This window comes from Dipodomys spectabilis, unplaced genomic scaffold (assembly GCF_019054845.1).
Source record: "Dipodomys spectabilis isolate Male_0828 unplaced genomic scaffold, ASM1905484v1 ptg000583l, whole genome shotgun sequence".
Taxonomy (NCBI): domain Eukaryota; kingdom Metazoa; phylum Chordata; class Mammalia; order Rodentia; family Heteromyidae; genus Dipodomys; species Dipodomys spectabilis.
Window position 1 is genome coordinate 4,223,634 of NW_024871260.1, and position 14,125 is coordinate 4,237,758.

A 14,125-nucleotide genomic window follows, 5' to 3' on the forward strand; every position below is an offset into this window, starting at 1 on the left:
AAGAAGAAGAAGAAGAAGAAGAAGAAGAAGAAGAAGAAGAAGAAGAAGAAGAAGAAGAAGAAGAAGAAGAAGAAGAAGAAGAAGAAGAAGAAGAAGAAGAAGAAGAAGAAGAAGAAGAAGAAGAAGAAGAAGAAGAAGAAGAAGAAGAAGAAGAAGAAGAAGAAGAAGAAGAAGAGGAAGAAAAGGAAGAAGAGGAAGGAGAGGAAGGAGAGGAAGAAGAACAAGAACAAGAACAAGAAGAACAAGAAGAAGAACAAGAAGAAGAAGAAGAACAAGAAGAGGAAAAAGTTCTTTGATTTTTTTGGGGAGAGGTGGGAAAAATCCTGTATCTCCCTTGTGTCTGTAACCAGCCTCTTGTTGGAGTCTCTGGTCTGCTTGTGGTCCTGTGGCTTGGTTGGTTTCTTAAGCCAGTTTGTTCGAACAGGCAGAAAAATGCTCTGCTTTACCCAGGATTTTGAGATCCTCCTCCCAGGTTAGTTTAATGGGAGGCTGGTTTGCTTTGAGAATGACAAAAGAGGGGGATGCAGTGATGAGGCTAGTTTCTGGTTAGAGTTGAGGCCTGTCAACAAACAGTAGCTTTTCCCTGGGGCTATTTTGTGAAAAACTCCCAGAGCCCAGCCTGGAGCCATTCTCAGGGTTTCTGTTTACTGAATTTCAATTGATTGTCCAGGTTGCTAGAGGGAGGGGCAGCCTCTGGCTCTGATTACCCAGTGAAGAAAGCCACTCCTAGGGCTGGTGCCTGAGCTGGGTGACTTTTCCCTGGGTGGAGCTGAGTCTGGCAGGTCATGCTGCCGTAAAGTTCTTGTGACCTGCTAAATGACTCGCTTTATTCCAATGCCTGAGTTGGAGCTAGCAGCTCCGCCGAGCTTTGTCCTTATCCAAGATGGAGATCTCTGGTACTGAGGGAGGGAGAGGTGGCATTCCCTCCTCTGCTCCCTGAGAAGGAGTGAGGACGTCAGGCTTGGTTGTTGGGTCGTCTCTGGTCTGGGAACTGCAGGATGAAGTTGTCCGCTCCTTGTCTGTTCTTGCTGGTGTTGAGTAGAATATGCTCTCCTGCTGTGTCTGGCTCATTCGTCCCAGACTCTCTCTGGCTCAGGTATGGTGCCCTGTGGTCGCCGCTGCCACCGTGGCCACCGCCGTGGCGGCGGCTTGCAAGTGCTCAGATGTGTCTCCTTGCCTGGATTTTCCCTCTCTGGCCTGTCTCTCTGTTCTGTGATGGCACCCTTGGTGTGATTCTCAGGCTTAGGACTGTTCACTGGAACTCTAAAACTGCTTTCTATGCGAGAGCTTGTTCAGATTACTGCTTCTCCTCCGCCATCTTCCCAGAATTCCCCTTGATTACTATTTTTTATCTGTGCAGAAACTTTATTTTAAGGTAGTCCCATTTATTGAGTCATTCTCCAATTTGTTGTGACCCTGGGAATCTGTTCTGGAAGTTCCTGCATTTGCCTATAAGACTAAGTCTCTCTCATACTCGTTCCTGCAGTAGTTTCAGAGTTTCAGGCTTGATGTTAAGGTCTTTAATCCATTTTGATTTTATGTTAGTGTATGGTGATAGGCAAAGGTCCACTTTTAGTTTTCTGCATGTGGCCAGTTTTCCCAGCATCAGTAGTTGAAGAGGTTATGATTCTTCCACCATATGTCTTTAGCTCCATTGTCAAATATCAACTGACTGTACATATGCGGCTATATTTCTGGGTCCTCTAAACTGTCTCACTGATTTTTGGGTCTCTTTTTGTGTGAGTACCAAGCTGTCTTTGTTATTATGGCTCTATAGTAGATCATGACGTCCTGTATCACGATCCCTCCAGCATCCTTTCTTTTGCCTAAAATTGTTTTGGCTATGCTAGGGCTTTTGTTGTTCCATATGAAATTTTGGACTATTTTCTCTATTTCAGTAAAGTAAGTCATTGGAATTTTAATGGGAATTGCATTGGATGTGTTTTATTGTTTTTGGCAGTATGGCCATTTTCACCATATTAATTCTGCCTATCCAGGAACATGGGAAGTCTTTCCATTTCCTGGTATCCTCTAAGATTCCTTTTCTTAAGCTTTTATAGATTTCATTAAATAGAACTTTTAGATCTTTGATTAGGTTACTTCCTAAATACTTTTTTTTGAGGTTATTGTGAATGAGGTTGTTTCCTTGATGTCCATTTCTGTTTGTACTTTGTTGGTTTACAAAAAACCGACTGATTTTTGTGGGTTAATTTTGTATCTGGGTACTTTGCCAATTTGGTTTACAAGCTCTAAGTGTTTGGTGATGGAGCTTTAGGGATCATTAATTTATAAAATAATGCCATCTGCAAAAAGAGAGAGTTTATATTCTTCTTCTCCTATGTGGATCCCTTCAATGTATTTTTCTTGCCTTATTGCTCTGGCTAAAAATTCCAGAACTATATTGAAGAGGAGTGGAGAGAATGGGCATCCTTGCCTTGTTCCTGTTTTTAGGGGAATTGGTTGTAGTTTTTCCCTATCAAGCATAATATTAGCTTTTGATCTACCATGTAAGGCTTTTATTGTCTTATGAAATGTTCCTTCTATTCCTTTTTTTTCCAGAGCTTTTAACATGAATGAGTGCTATATTTTATCAAAATCCTTTTTCAAATCAATGGAGATAATCATGTGGTTCTTGACCTTGGATCTATTGATGTGCTGGATTACATTTATTGACTTACATATGTTAAAACATCCCTGCATCTCTGGGATGAAGCCTACTTGGTCATAAAGTATGATTTTTTGATATGTTCCTGGATTCTGTTGGCTGCAATTTCATTGAGGAGCTTTGCATCTGTCTTAATCGAAGAGATTGGTATGTAGTTCTTTTTTTGTTGGGTCTTTGCCTGGTTTGGGGATGAATGTGATATTGGCTTCATAGAATGAGTTTGGGATTACTTCCTCTGCTTCTATTTCTCTGCAGAGCTTGAGGAGTATGGGTATTAGCTCCTCTTTAAAGGCCTTATAGAATTCTGTAGTGAATCCATCAGGTCCTGGGCTTTTCCTGTTGGAAGATTTCTTATTACTTCTATCTCATTGTAGGTTATTGACATTTGTAATTGATTTATTTCTTCTTGGTTCTGTTTCAGCAATTTGTATTTCTTTTTTTTCATGCAGGAAAAAAATTTATTTACCAAAAGGCTGCCTCCACCATGCATGGTGGAAAAGCATGACTGAAAAGGAAGAGGGTCGACCCACCTCTGACCAAGACTTATCTAGGCCAGGGACAGGAAGAAGTGTGGCCAGATGCTGGAAAATTGAGGCCACATTGGATCTGGATACGACCTCAGGGTCTGGAACCCTCCGAAGGTCAGATGGGAGGCATGTGACCAGAGGTGGCCTAGTATGTGACCTAGCAGGAGAAGGTGATTGCTTCCAGGTCTACCAGTTACCTATGTAACAGATATTGGGTGGAAACTTAGCCAAGAGGGAGGGAGGTGTCCCTGTTCAGAACTTACACTCCAGCCATTTGAGAATTCTGAAAAAAAGGTTGAAGATTCTCTCTGGCTACTTCCTGTTTGCAAGCTGCATTGACAGTAAGGGTAAAAGGCTGATATGTGGTCCCATCTGGGAGAAGGCAGAGGCCAACAGCTGTCACTTGGGCATTGAGTCCTTAGATAAAGTCTGGAGGAGGCACATCTCTTGGACGAAGTCTGGAGATGTCTCATGATGCATTGAGGGACTGAAAAAAATACTAGAGAGCAAATAAATGGCAAGAGGAAGGACTTGGGGCTGAAAATGTTGGTAGAAATATCCCGACCTTCTTCTGACACCTGGCGACTAGATAGAGAAGTCAATTAACAAAGGCAAGAATATAAATTCCTGTCCAGTTGAAAGTTAGACAGGTATGGACATTAGATGGGCAGTCATCTTACTTCTATTGACATCCCAGCTCTGGTTAATTTTGATAGGGCAGGCACAAAGTGGCTGATGTGATATCATCTCCTCTTACTCGTTTCCATGTTCCTTTGTTCCCCAGACTGGATGAGTCTAGGTGCTCTTGGCTGGGATAGTTAGTCCCAGTTGGCATTCAAGGAGGCTTGAACTCAAGGCCTTGAGCACTTCTGCTCAAAACTAGCGCACTACCATTTTGAGTGATGGTACCACTTGTAGTGTTTGCTGGTTAGAGATAAGAGGCTCGAGCCATGCTTCCAGTCTGGCTCTTTGCAGGTTAGTTGGGCGATGGATTTTGAGGGATTTTTCAGCACAGGCTGGCTTGCACTGCAATCTTTTCCACAAAATCTCTTTGTTATTTCCAATTAAAGCAAAAAGGAGATCAAATATAATAAGTAGAGCTTACCTGGTCCTTATCAAGAATTGACCAAATATTCTGCAATGACAAAACTCGTTAGATGTGAGAATCTTAGCACAGATATGCCCAATATGTTAGAATCACGTAGTCAGTACTAGACTACAAACACAACACAAAACAAAAAAGGCAAAACTCAAAACTTAAAATTTTTGTTAACAAGATTGAGAATTCTTTGCTAATAAAGCACATCAGATGGTTGGGCCTCAGTTAACCAGGGTCTGTGAAAAGAGCAACTTGTTAGCAATGCGTATTAGAATACATGGACGGAGGAGTAGCAAGCTTCATGGAAGTGTAAGGGTTGGATGGGGCCAAACCCTTAGCCCACCATATGGCCAAGATAGCGAGCTCAATATGGCGAATTTCTGAAAAAAATGCAAAGAAACCTGAACAAAAAATCAAGCCTAGTTTGGCTAGCCTTTGAGAGGGTACCTAGAGGGGGTCCCCGGGAACCAGTCCATGTTGCACGCTTCAGGGCACAATCCAAAAAGTTGTAGAGATATACAAAGATGGACATGAATAGTAGAGAGCAAAGAGAGCCTGAAGGTAAAGAGACTTCTCTTTACCATTTCAGAGGCATAAATTGTCTAAATCTGAGAACAGCAAAAAATATTAGTTCATCTGGCTATCCAGGGAGCGCAGGAGGCATGTCAGCGCGGTTTCACGGCTCTGGCATGACTCACAGGACCCCATTAAATGTGTTAGAGAGTCAGTTTGGTGAGTGAAGGAAAGCTGACCAGGAAGAAGCGGTGTCCCGGCTTGCCCCAGACCCCTATAGAGAGAAATGGCTAAGGCCCCCAAACCAGGCATTCTCCGCTTCAGAGATGACCATCCTTTCTTCTAAAGGCCTTAGGAGCTCTGTGGAATGGCACCACATCTGAGCAGAGATTGAGCAACAGATAGCCGTGGAGAGTAGTTTCATTCACCAGAGTAGAGAAGTGGTGTGGACATGGATGTGAAGTCCAGCAATGGTATTGGTGAAAAGTCTCACATGGTGTCTCAAGGCAGTTTGGTTTGCAGAAAAGGGGCGGGGGGTAGGAAATTCTAGCATTTCCAACTCAAAAACCTCATCCGAGTCATGCCACCATTTGTAAGGTATATTAAATAAGTAGATTTCATTAAGTAGCCCATGAAGAGAACACCACACGCTATTTAGGCATGAAAAGAAGTTTATTTACCGAACTGCTGCCCCCACCATATATGGTAGAGAAGAATGGCTGAAAAGGAAAGGGGGGATAGCAATATGTACTTCTGTAGAAATTCATCCATCTCTGCTAGGTTTTCCTTCCTTTGTGAGTAGAGTCTGGAATTATTTCTTTATGATTGTTTTGATGTCTTGGATGTTTGTTGTAATTTTTCCTGTGGTATCTCTGATATTATTGATTTGGGTCTCCTCTCTTATTTTGTTAGTTACTCTTGCCAGTGGTCCCTCAGTTTTAGTGTCTTTTTTTTAAAACAGCTTTTAAAAATTAATTTTATTTGTAATTTTCATACTCTCTGTCTCATTAATTTCAGCTATTATTTCGGTTCTCTTTCTCTCTAGCAACTTTAGGTTCAATTTTTTCTTGTTTCTCTAGCAGTTTTAGTTGCATCATAAGATCATTTACTTGTTCTATTTTTTCTTGATGTGTGCACTGAGAGCAGTAAATCTGCCCCTCAAGGCTGCTTTCGCTGTGTTCCATTGGTTACTTTGTGATGTATCTTCATTTTCACTGAATTGCAGGAACTTTTTAATTTCTTCTTTAATTTCTTCTGTGATCCATGTATTGTTCAACAGAGTGCTGTTTAATTTCCACATATTTTTTTTTCTATTTATGCCTTGTTCTTGAGAACGAATTAGATAACACTATGCTCAGATAGAATACAGAGTATCATGTCAATCCTCTTGTATTTGCTTAAATTCCATGTATGAACTAAGAAATGATCTATTTTAGAAAAAGTTAGAGGGGTTGCAAGAGGAAGACCCTACTGATGTGAATACCTGTAATTCTAGCTACTCAGGAGGCTCAGATCTGTGTATTTAGGTTCAAAGCCAGCCCAGGTAGGAAAGGTCATGAGGTTTTTCTGGGGTTGCTCAGCATCACACCCTGCCTCAAGTCTGGGGTTGTTCACCACTTTTGCCACCATGAGCTGCTTATGCATGCCAGTATGGACAGGCAGAAACCACCACGGGTCTGGACTGGTTCACTGAAGCTGTCCCCACCTCTGCCACCACTGCCGCCCCGGGCTGGCCTGGGCAAGTGCCAAGAGGCATTGTGCTCCAATTCTGGGTGGTTTGCCGCCACTGCCAGCTGCTGCTGCTGTTCCAGGTTAGGCTGAGCTATTTACACCAGCAGGACAGAGGTGTCACCCTGAGAGTTGAGGATCTTTTGCCACTGTTGACAGCTGCTACTGTTCCTGAGTGATATAAGAATATATTAGGTTGAAGTACATATCGATTATAAGCTTTGAAAAGTGTCACCAGAAATTCAAAGCAACAGAGAAAGTAGGAAAGAGTAGTTAGCAGAGAAGACGGGAAAGTGCTGTGTCATAGAAGATGAGGCCAAAAAAAGAGAACAGGAAAATATCAAGCTCAAGGAAGAGATTGTTTCTCTTCAGAAAGAGTTAAAGGACCACTTACTTTGATAGAGAATGCCATGGAAAGGGAAAGAGCATTAAGAAGAAAAGCAGAAATGCTAAACAAACAGTTGAAAGATCTGTCACAAAAATACACTGAAGTGGAAAACTAGAAAGAGAAACTACTAGAGTAAAAGCCCCAAAAGACTGCTGAGATCTTCACCATAAATGTAATGCAGAAGCATAATTTCCCAGTGGAATAGGTAGAGGTGGGAAAAATACCTCTCAATAGCACCTTTGTGAACTTAAGGGAGGAGCTGAAGAGCAAGCAAAGGTGTTGGGAGAAGGAGCAGCATTTGGCCAGTCAAGGGAACTCTCTTGTGACCCTGCCAAAACACTTGCACGTTAAGGAGCACATTGAGAAGGAGAGTGGGATCATGAAATCAAGTTTGAGATAAAAGGAGGAGAATTAAATGGAAGAAGTCTCCAAGGTTCAGTGTACTTTACAGGAGTTAAAGGAACTAGAGACCCTAAGATACAGGGAAACATCTGAGCTGATCAGGTAGCTTGGGAGACCACATTGTACCACCTCAGTCTGGTACAAGTAACCACTTTTAGTATGGGAGGACTCATTAAAGTTGCTGATGACAAAGAATAGTAGAGAGAGTACATCAGTGCATCTTCTTCTGAGGGATTCTGTAAACCTGGGGGATAATATTTTTTGGATATGACAACCTAAGTCCTTGTTCTCCCATCCTGAGAAAATGAGTAAACAGGTGCATACAGGACATAGAACTATCAGCATACATACAAAGACCAAGATCCACAGACACTTAACCCACATGTCCCATACCTCTCAATGTTGACCTCTACAGGAGGTCCCAAATGACAGAGAGAATGTCCCAGATTGCCTCTTGAGGAGGCTACAGATGACCTCTGGAGCATGTCACATATGTCCTCCCTAGGATGCCCTAGATAACCTCTCATGGAGGTTCCAAATGGATTCCCAAGGAAGTGTCAGATGACCTCCAAAGGAGCTTCCAGATGTCTCTTCAATGAGGCTGAGATTACCTCTCAAGTAGCTCCCAGATAGCCACTCAAGGAGGCCACATGAACTCCAGAGAAAGTTCCAGATAACTCTCATGAGAAAGCAACAGATGACCTCCAGAGAAGGTCTTATATAGCTTCTCAAGGAAGTCTCAGATGATGTCCAAAGACGGTCATAGATTTCTCATCATGGTAGCCTGAGGTGACCTACCAAAGAGGCTCCAGATGACCTCAGGAGGTGGTCCTAGATTGCCTCTTAAGAAAGCCCCATGACTACTTTTGAAGAGGTCTCAGGTGGCCTCCTGAGGAAGCCCCAGGTGACCTCTGGAGAAAGTCCAAGATGGCCCCTGGAGAAGGACCCAGATGACCTCCAGCATAGGTCTCAGATTGCTTCTCAAGGAAGTGTCAGATGTACTCTTCATGAGGTTCCAGATGGCTTCCCACGGAAACCCTACATTTTCTCTCAAGTAGTTTCCAGATGGCATCCCAAGGAAGCCACAAATAGCTTCCAGAGGGGTACAAAACAAGCTGGCAAACTTGCCAAGATGCACCTCTAGAGGTATATAAATGACTTTTGTCCATGTTGGACCTCCGGAGACAAACACTCCAGGTAGACTCTCAACCCTGAGGGCTGACACTCTCACCTATGGGGATTTTTCTCTGGGGCCAAGGCCTGATGCAATCCAAATGGATTATCTCAATGAAGTCTTCAAAAATAAGGACCTCTATAGTTCAAGAAAATCCATCGAGATATGTTTTATATAATAAATGTTCTCCAAACCACCAACCCCCCAAATTATGATATCCAAAGCTCCAAATATCAAAGGGAAAGCCTCTTTTCCCCTTCTCTTTGTCTCTCCTTCACTACAGACAATACTTTTTTCGAGGTTTTTTCCTTTTTCCTTTCTACCAGTTCCTTCTTCTCTTTAGGACTCTCCACTCTCCACAGACCTGAACTGCATTGCAAGGCTCATTAGTTACCATCCTTCACCTTCTGCCCTCCCTCAACTTCCTCTCCATCCAGGTCTTTCCCCTTATGCTCTCACACCACTTCCTTCCTTCCAGGACTTTTTCTTTTTCTCTCACCTTCTATTGCTCTGAACAAGCAGCCTATATAAAGTCTGTACCCCTTCTCCACTCCAACTGCCTGTTTTCAAATATCACATCCCAAACTGCCCACAGCCAATCACTTCTTAACAGCTCAGCACGTGGTGATTAATGCACCAGTCCCTCCCAGAGGATGCTTCACCTTCTTTGGTGGCATTCTTTGTCCTCTCCAGCTGATCAGGAGATGGGCCCATGTTGATTATCAGACCCTATAGATTATCGGGTCCTGCTGATTATCACAGTATCCTCCTTGTGAACTAGTAGCAATTGAAATTGGAAATTTGATTGTGGTATTACAAACTCATTGTGACATCACAAACCCATTTTGACATCATCACTATCACGACATAACAAACCCCTTGTGACAACATTGTCATTGTGACATCATGATTCCATTGTGACATCTCAAATCTATTATAACCTCTTAGCTCCTTTGAAAAATAACATGCCCTTTTCAACATCACAGTCCCTTTGTGTACCCATATCCTTGTTGTGAACTGACAGTTGAGCTCAGACATGCCATTATAACATCAAAAATTGTTTGTGACAACCTCAACAGTGTGACATCACATTTTAATTATGAGAGCATCAGCTCATTGTGACATCACCAAACTCAATGACAGATTCGCATTATGACAACAATTCTTTTTTTGAAATCACAGACACATTGTGAAACCCTATTCTGTGATTTCATTGTATTTCAAATGTGGCATGAGAGTTGATATCAGAAGCGCATTTTTGTGCCTACAAACCATTTTGACATCATACTAACTTTGTGACATCACAGTACCATTGTGATATCACTAACACAATGTGACATCACAAACCTCTCCTGTCCTAACTTTTGTGACATGCTGACATTGTGATATCTTAGACCTTTTTGCCCTCATAATTTGTTTTCAACCTCATATCTCATTTATGACTTGAGATAACAGAAATCAACTGTGACATCATGACCATTGTGACATCACACTGACAGATGTCATGATCATCATGTCACATTGTGATATCACAAAAGGTTTTGATGTCACAATTAATTGGTGATGCCATACAGTAAGGGGGCTATGATGTCACAATTGGTTAGTGATATCCAAATGGCATAACGGATCTCATTTGTCATGAAAACACAGAGAATATGAGTTCAAACAGACTGTGGTATCTCCAAAGTCATGTGTTTTCACAAATGTTATGAAGTCATATGAGGATTGTGATGTCACAGTGTGACACAATGTTTATGATGTCTGTCAGTGTGTTGTCACAATGGTCATGATGTGACATTAGATTTCTGGTATCATATATCATAACAGAAATGTTATAAGGTTGAAAACAGATTACGAGCTCATAAAGGGCCTAAGACATCACAATTGCTGCACATCACAAGACTTATGAGGTCAGGGCAGGTTTTTGATGTCACAGTGCGTTAGTGATATCACCATGGCACTGTGATGTCACAAAGTGATTTTGATGCCGTATATTTATGAGATCACAATATATTTCTAACATCAACCCACATGCCACATTTGAAATAGAATGAAATAAGCGAATAGGCATTTACAATGTGTCTATGACATCATAATGACAATATAATGTCATAATGCTATGAGGTCATTGTAAATTGGTGATGTTGCAAGGAGGTAATTGTGTAATAATGAATATGTGTTGTCACACTGGCGATGGGGTCACAGGGTTTTGTGATGTTACAATGGCATATATGAATTCAATAGTCATGTTTTCACAATGAGGATATGGGTACACAAAGGGACTATGATGTCACATATGCCATGTGTGTTTTCAAAGGTACTTAGGGGTCATGATAGCTTCATGATACACAGTTGTGATGAGGTCACAATGGGCTTTTGATGTTATAATGATTTTGTAATATCTCAAACACAAGTCTATTTTCAATTGTTACTATTTTAAAATGTGCATAAAAGTTCACAGAATGAGCTGGAAGTCATAATGGACATGAATTTTTTAAAATGTTAGGCGGTCATTTTAGGTTTGTGAATATACAATGGGGCAGTGATATCATCATGACAATGTCAACTCATTACATCATGTCAAAATATTGTTTTGCTGTCACAATTAGTTGATGATTCCACATTTGTGATGAGGTCACAAAATATTGGTGATGCGTTGGGCATGTCACAATGACATGATGATTCTCAATTGTATTAACTTACAATGAGTATATTAGTTCATAAAGGGACTGTGGTTTCGCCAAAAGTATGTGTTGTCACACATATATTGAAATTCTAAAAGGTTTGTGATGCCAGAATTTGACACAATGGATATGACATCTGGCAGTGTGATGCCACCATGGTCATGATGTCACTGGGAATTTGTGATATAAAATGTCATCTGTGAAATCTAATGAGGTCAACAACAGATTATGAGGACAAAAAGGCCTAAGGTATCAGAATTGCAGCATGTCACAAAAGTTATGATGAGAGGATAGGTTTGTGATATCACGGTGGGTTAGTAATATCACAATGGAAACATGATATACAAAGGGATTGTGATGTCACAATGGTATGAGTTCCTGATTTGTTTATGATATCAACCTACATGCCACATTTGAAATAGAATGAAATCACAGAAAAGGCATTCATAATATGTGTTTGATGTCACCATGACAATGTGAAGTTATAATTCTATCATATCATTTTAGTTTTGTGATTTCACGAATGAGTAGTTGGTATAAAAATGATAATATGATGTCACAATTATGATGATCTCACAAACTGTGTTGGATGTCAAAATGTCATGTCTAATTCTCAATTGTCAGTATTTCACAGTGGGGCTTTGGGTACACAAAGAAACTCCCATATCTAAAAGCTATGTATTTTTCAAAAGTTATAAGAGGTTATAATAGATTTGGAATGTCACAATGTGATCCTGGTATCAAAAACAACAATGTGAAGTCACAATGGGTTTGTAATGTCACAGTGGTGATGAGGTCACAATGGGTTAGTTATGTCATGAGTTTGTAATATCACAATTATTTGTCCAATTTCAATTGCTACTAGTTCATCATGAGGACACTGTAATAACCACAAGTGCCTCTATAATCCACAGGAACAGGTAGTCATCATGGCCTCGAAGTCTGGACCAATGGAGAGAGGGGTGCATGACACTGGAGAGGGCAGGACATGCTGCTGAAGGAGATAGGATGTCAAGCCTCACGTGGTGAGTTGCCAAGACGTGATTGGGCATGGACATTTGGTAAGTGATAATTGAAAACTGGAAGGCAAGAAACATATTGCAGTTGGGGAAGGGTACAGCCTATATATAAGCTGCATATTCAGAGCCAGAGAAGGGGAAACAAAAAGGTTAAAGGCCTGGATGGAAAGAAGGTATGAGACTGATGGAGGGCAAAGACCTGGGAGGAGAGGAAATTGAGAGAGAGCAGGAGGTGAAGGACGGCAACTGGCCACCTGGACAAGGCAGGGCAGGCCTGTCAAGAGTAGAGCAGCCTGAGGAGAAAGTGGAATGGTGGGAGGAAAAGATGAAAAGACCTGAAAGGTAGGACAGATCTGTAGAGAAGGAGGATGAAGAGAAAGGAAAAAGCCTTGTCCTTTGAAGGGTGGAGCTTTGGAGATCATTATTTTGGGGGTTGGTTGTTTGCAGACCACTTAACAAATGGCTGAACTGCTCTTTGGAGGTCTGAGGGTTCATGGTTGAGACTGAATTTAGCTCTCGGCATCCAGCCAAGGCCAAGGTAGTCGTTTGTTACAAAATTTATGAGGACAAGACAGGTTTGTGATGTTACATTGCATTAATGATATCACAATATCAATATGAGGTCACAAAAGTATTGTAATGTCACAATGATGATGTGGTCACAATAGGTTTCTGAAATCAACCTACATGCCACATTTGTGATAGAATGAAATCACAGAACAGGCAATATCATTGTCTCTAGGACCTCACAATGAAAATTTGATGTCATAATGCCATGATGTCATTGTCATTTTGGGATGTAACAATGGGCTGATGGTATTATAACAAAAATGTGACCTCACTCTGGAGATGATGTCACAACGTGTTTGTAATAGTACACTGGCATGTCTGATGTCAGTTGTCTTTGTTCACAATGACGACATGATTACCCAAAGGGACCACGATATCACAAACACCATGTGCTTTTTCAAAGGTGCTAAGCGGTCACAACAGGTTTGGGATGTCACAAGGTGATCATGATATCACAGTGGCAATATGATGTCACAATGGGATGTGATGTCAAAGGGTTATAAGGTCACACTTGGATAGTTATGTCACAAAGAATGTGTTATATAACCATTACATGTCCAATTTCATTCTACTAGATCACAATGAAGATACGAGTTCACGTAAGGAGCTAGAAGACAGAAAGGCCATGAATTTTGTAAAATATGAGTATATAATAGGCTGGTGAAAATGCAATGAGACAGAAATAGATGCACAAAAAGCATTCAACAAGATCCAACACCCCTTTATGATGAAGGTTTTGGAAAAATTAGGAATCCATGGAACGTTCCTCAATACAATAAAGGCTGTATATGACAAGCGTACTGCCAGTATTATACTTAATGGTGAAAAATTAAAGCCATTTCCTCTTAACTCAGGAACAAGACAAGGATGTCCACTATCTCCACTTCTCTTCAATCTAGTATTAGAATGCCTAGCTACAGCAATAACACAAGATACAAACAAAAAGGGGATCCAAATAGGGAAAGAAGAAATAAAAATCTCCCTCTCTGCAGATGACATGATCTTGTATTTAAAGAATCCCCTAGACTCCACTCCCAAATTACTCAAGCTGATTCAAAACTTTGGCAAATTAGCAGGGTATAAAATTAACGGCCAAAAATCAATGGCTTTTCTGTATGCCAACAATGAAAAAAATGTGGCTGAAATTAGGAAAGTAACTCCATTTGCAATATCCCCACAAACATAAAATACCTAGGAATTAACTTAACCAAAGAAGTGAAAGACCTCTATGATGAAAACTTTAAAAACTTGTAAAAGGAAATCAAAACAGAACTTAGAAAATGGCAAAACCTCCTATGCTCCTGGATTGGAAAGATTAACATTGTGAAAATGGCAATACTTCCCAAGGCTATCTAC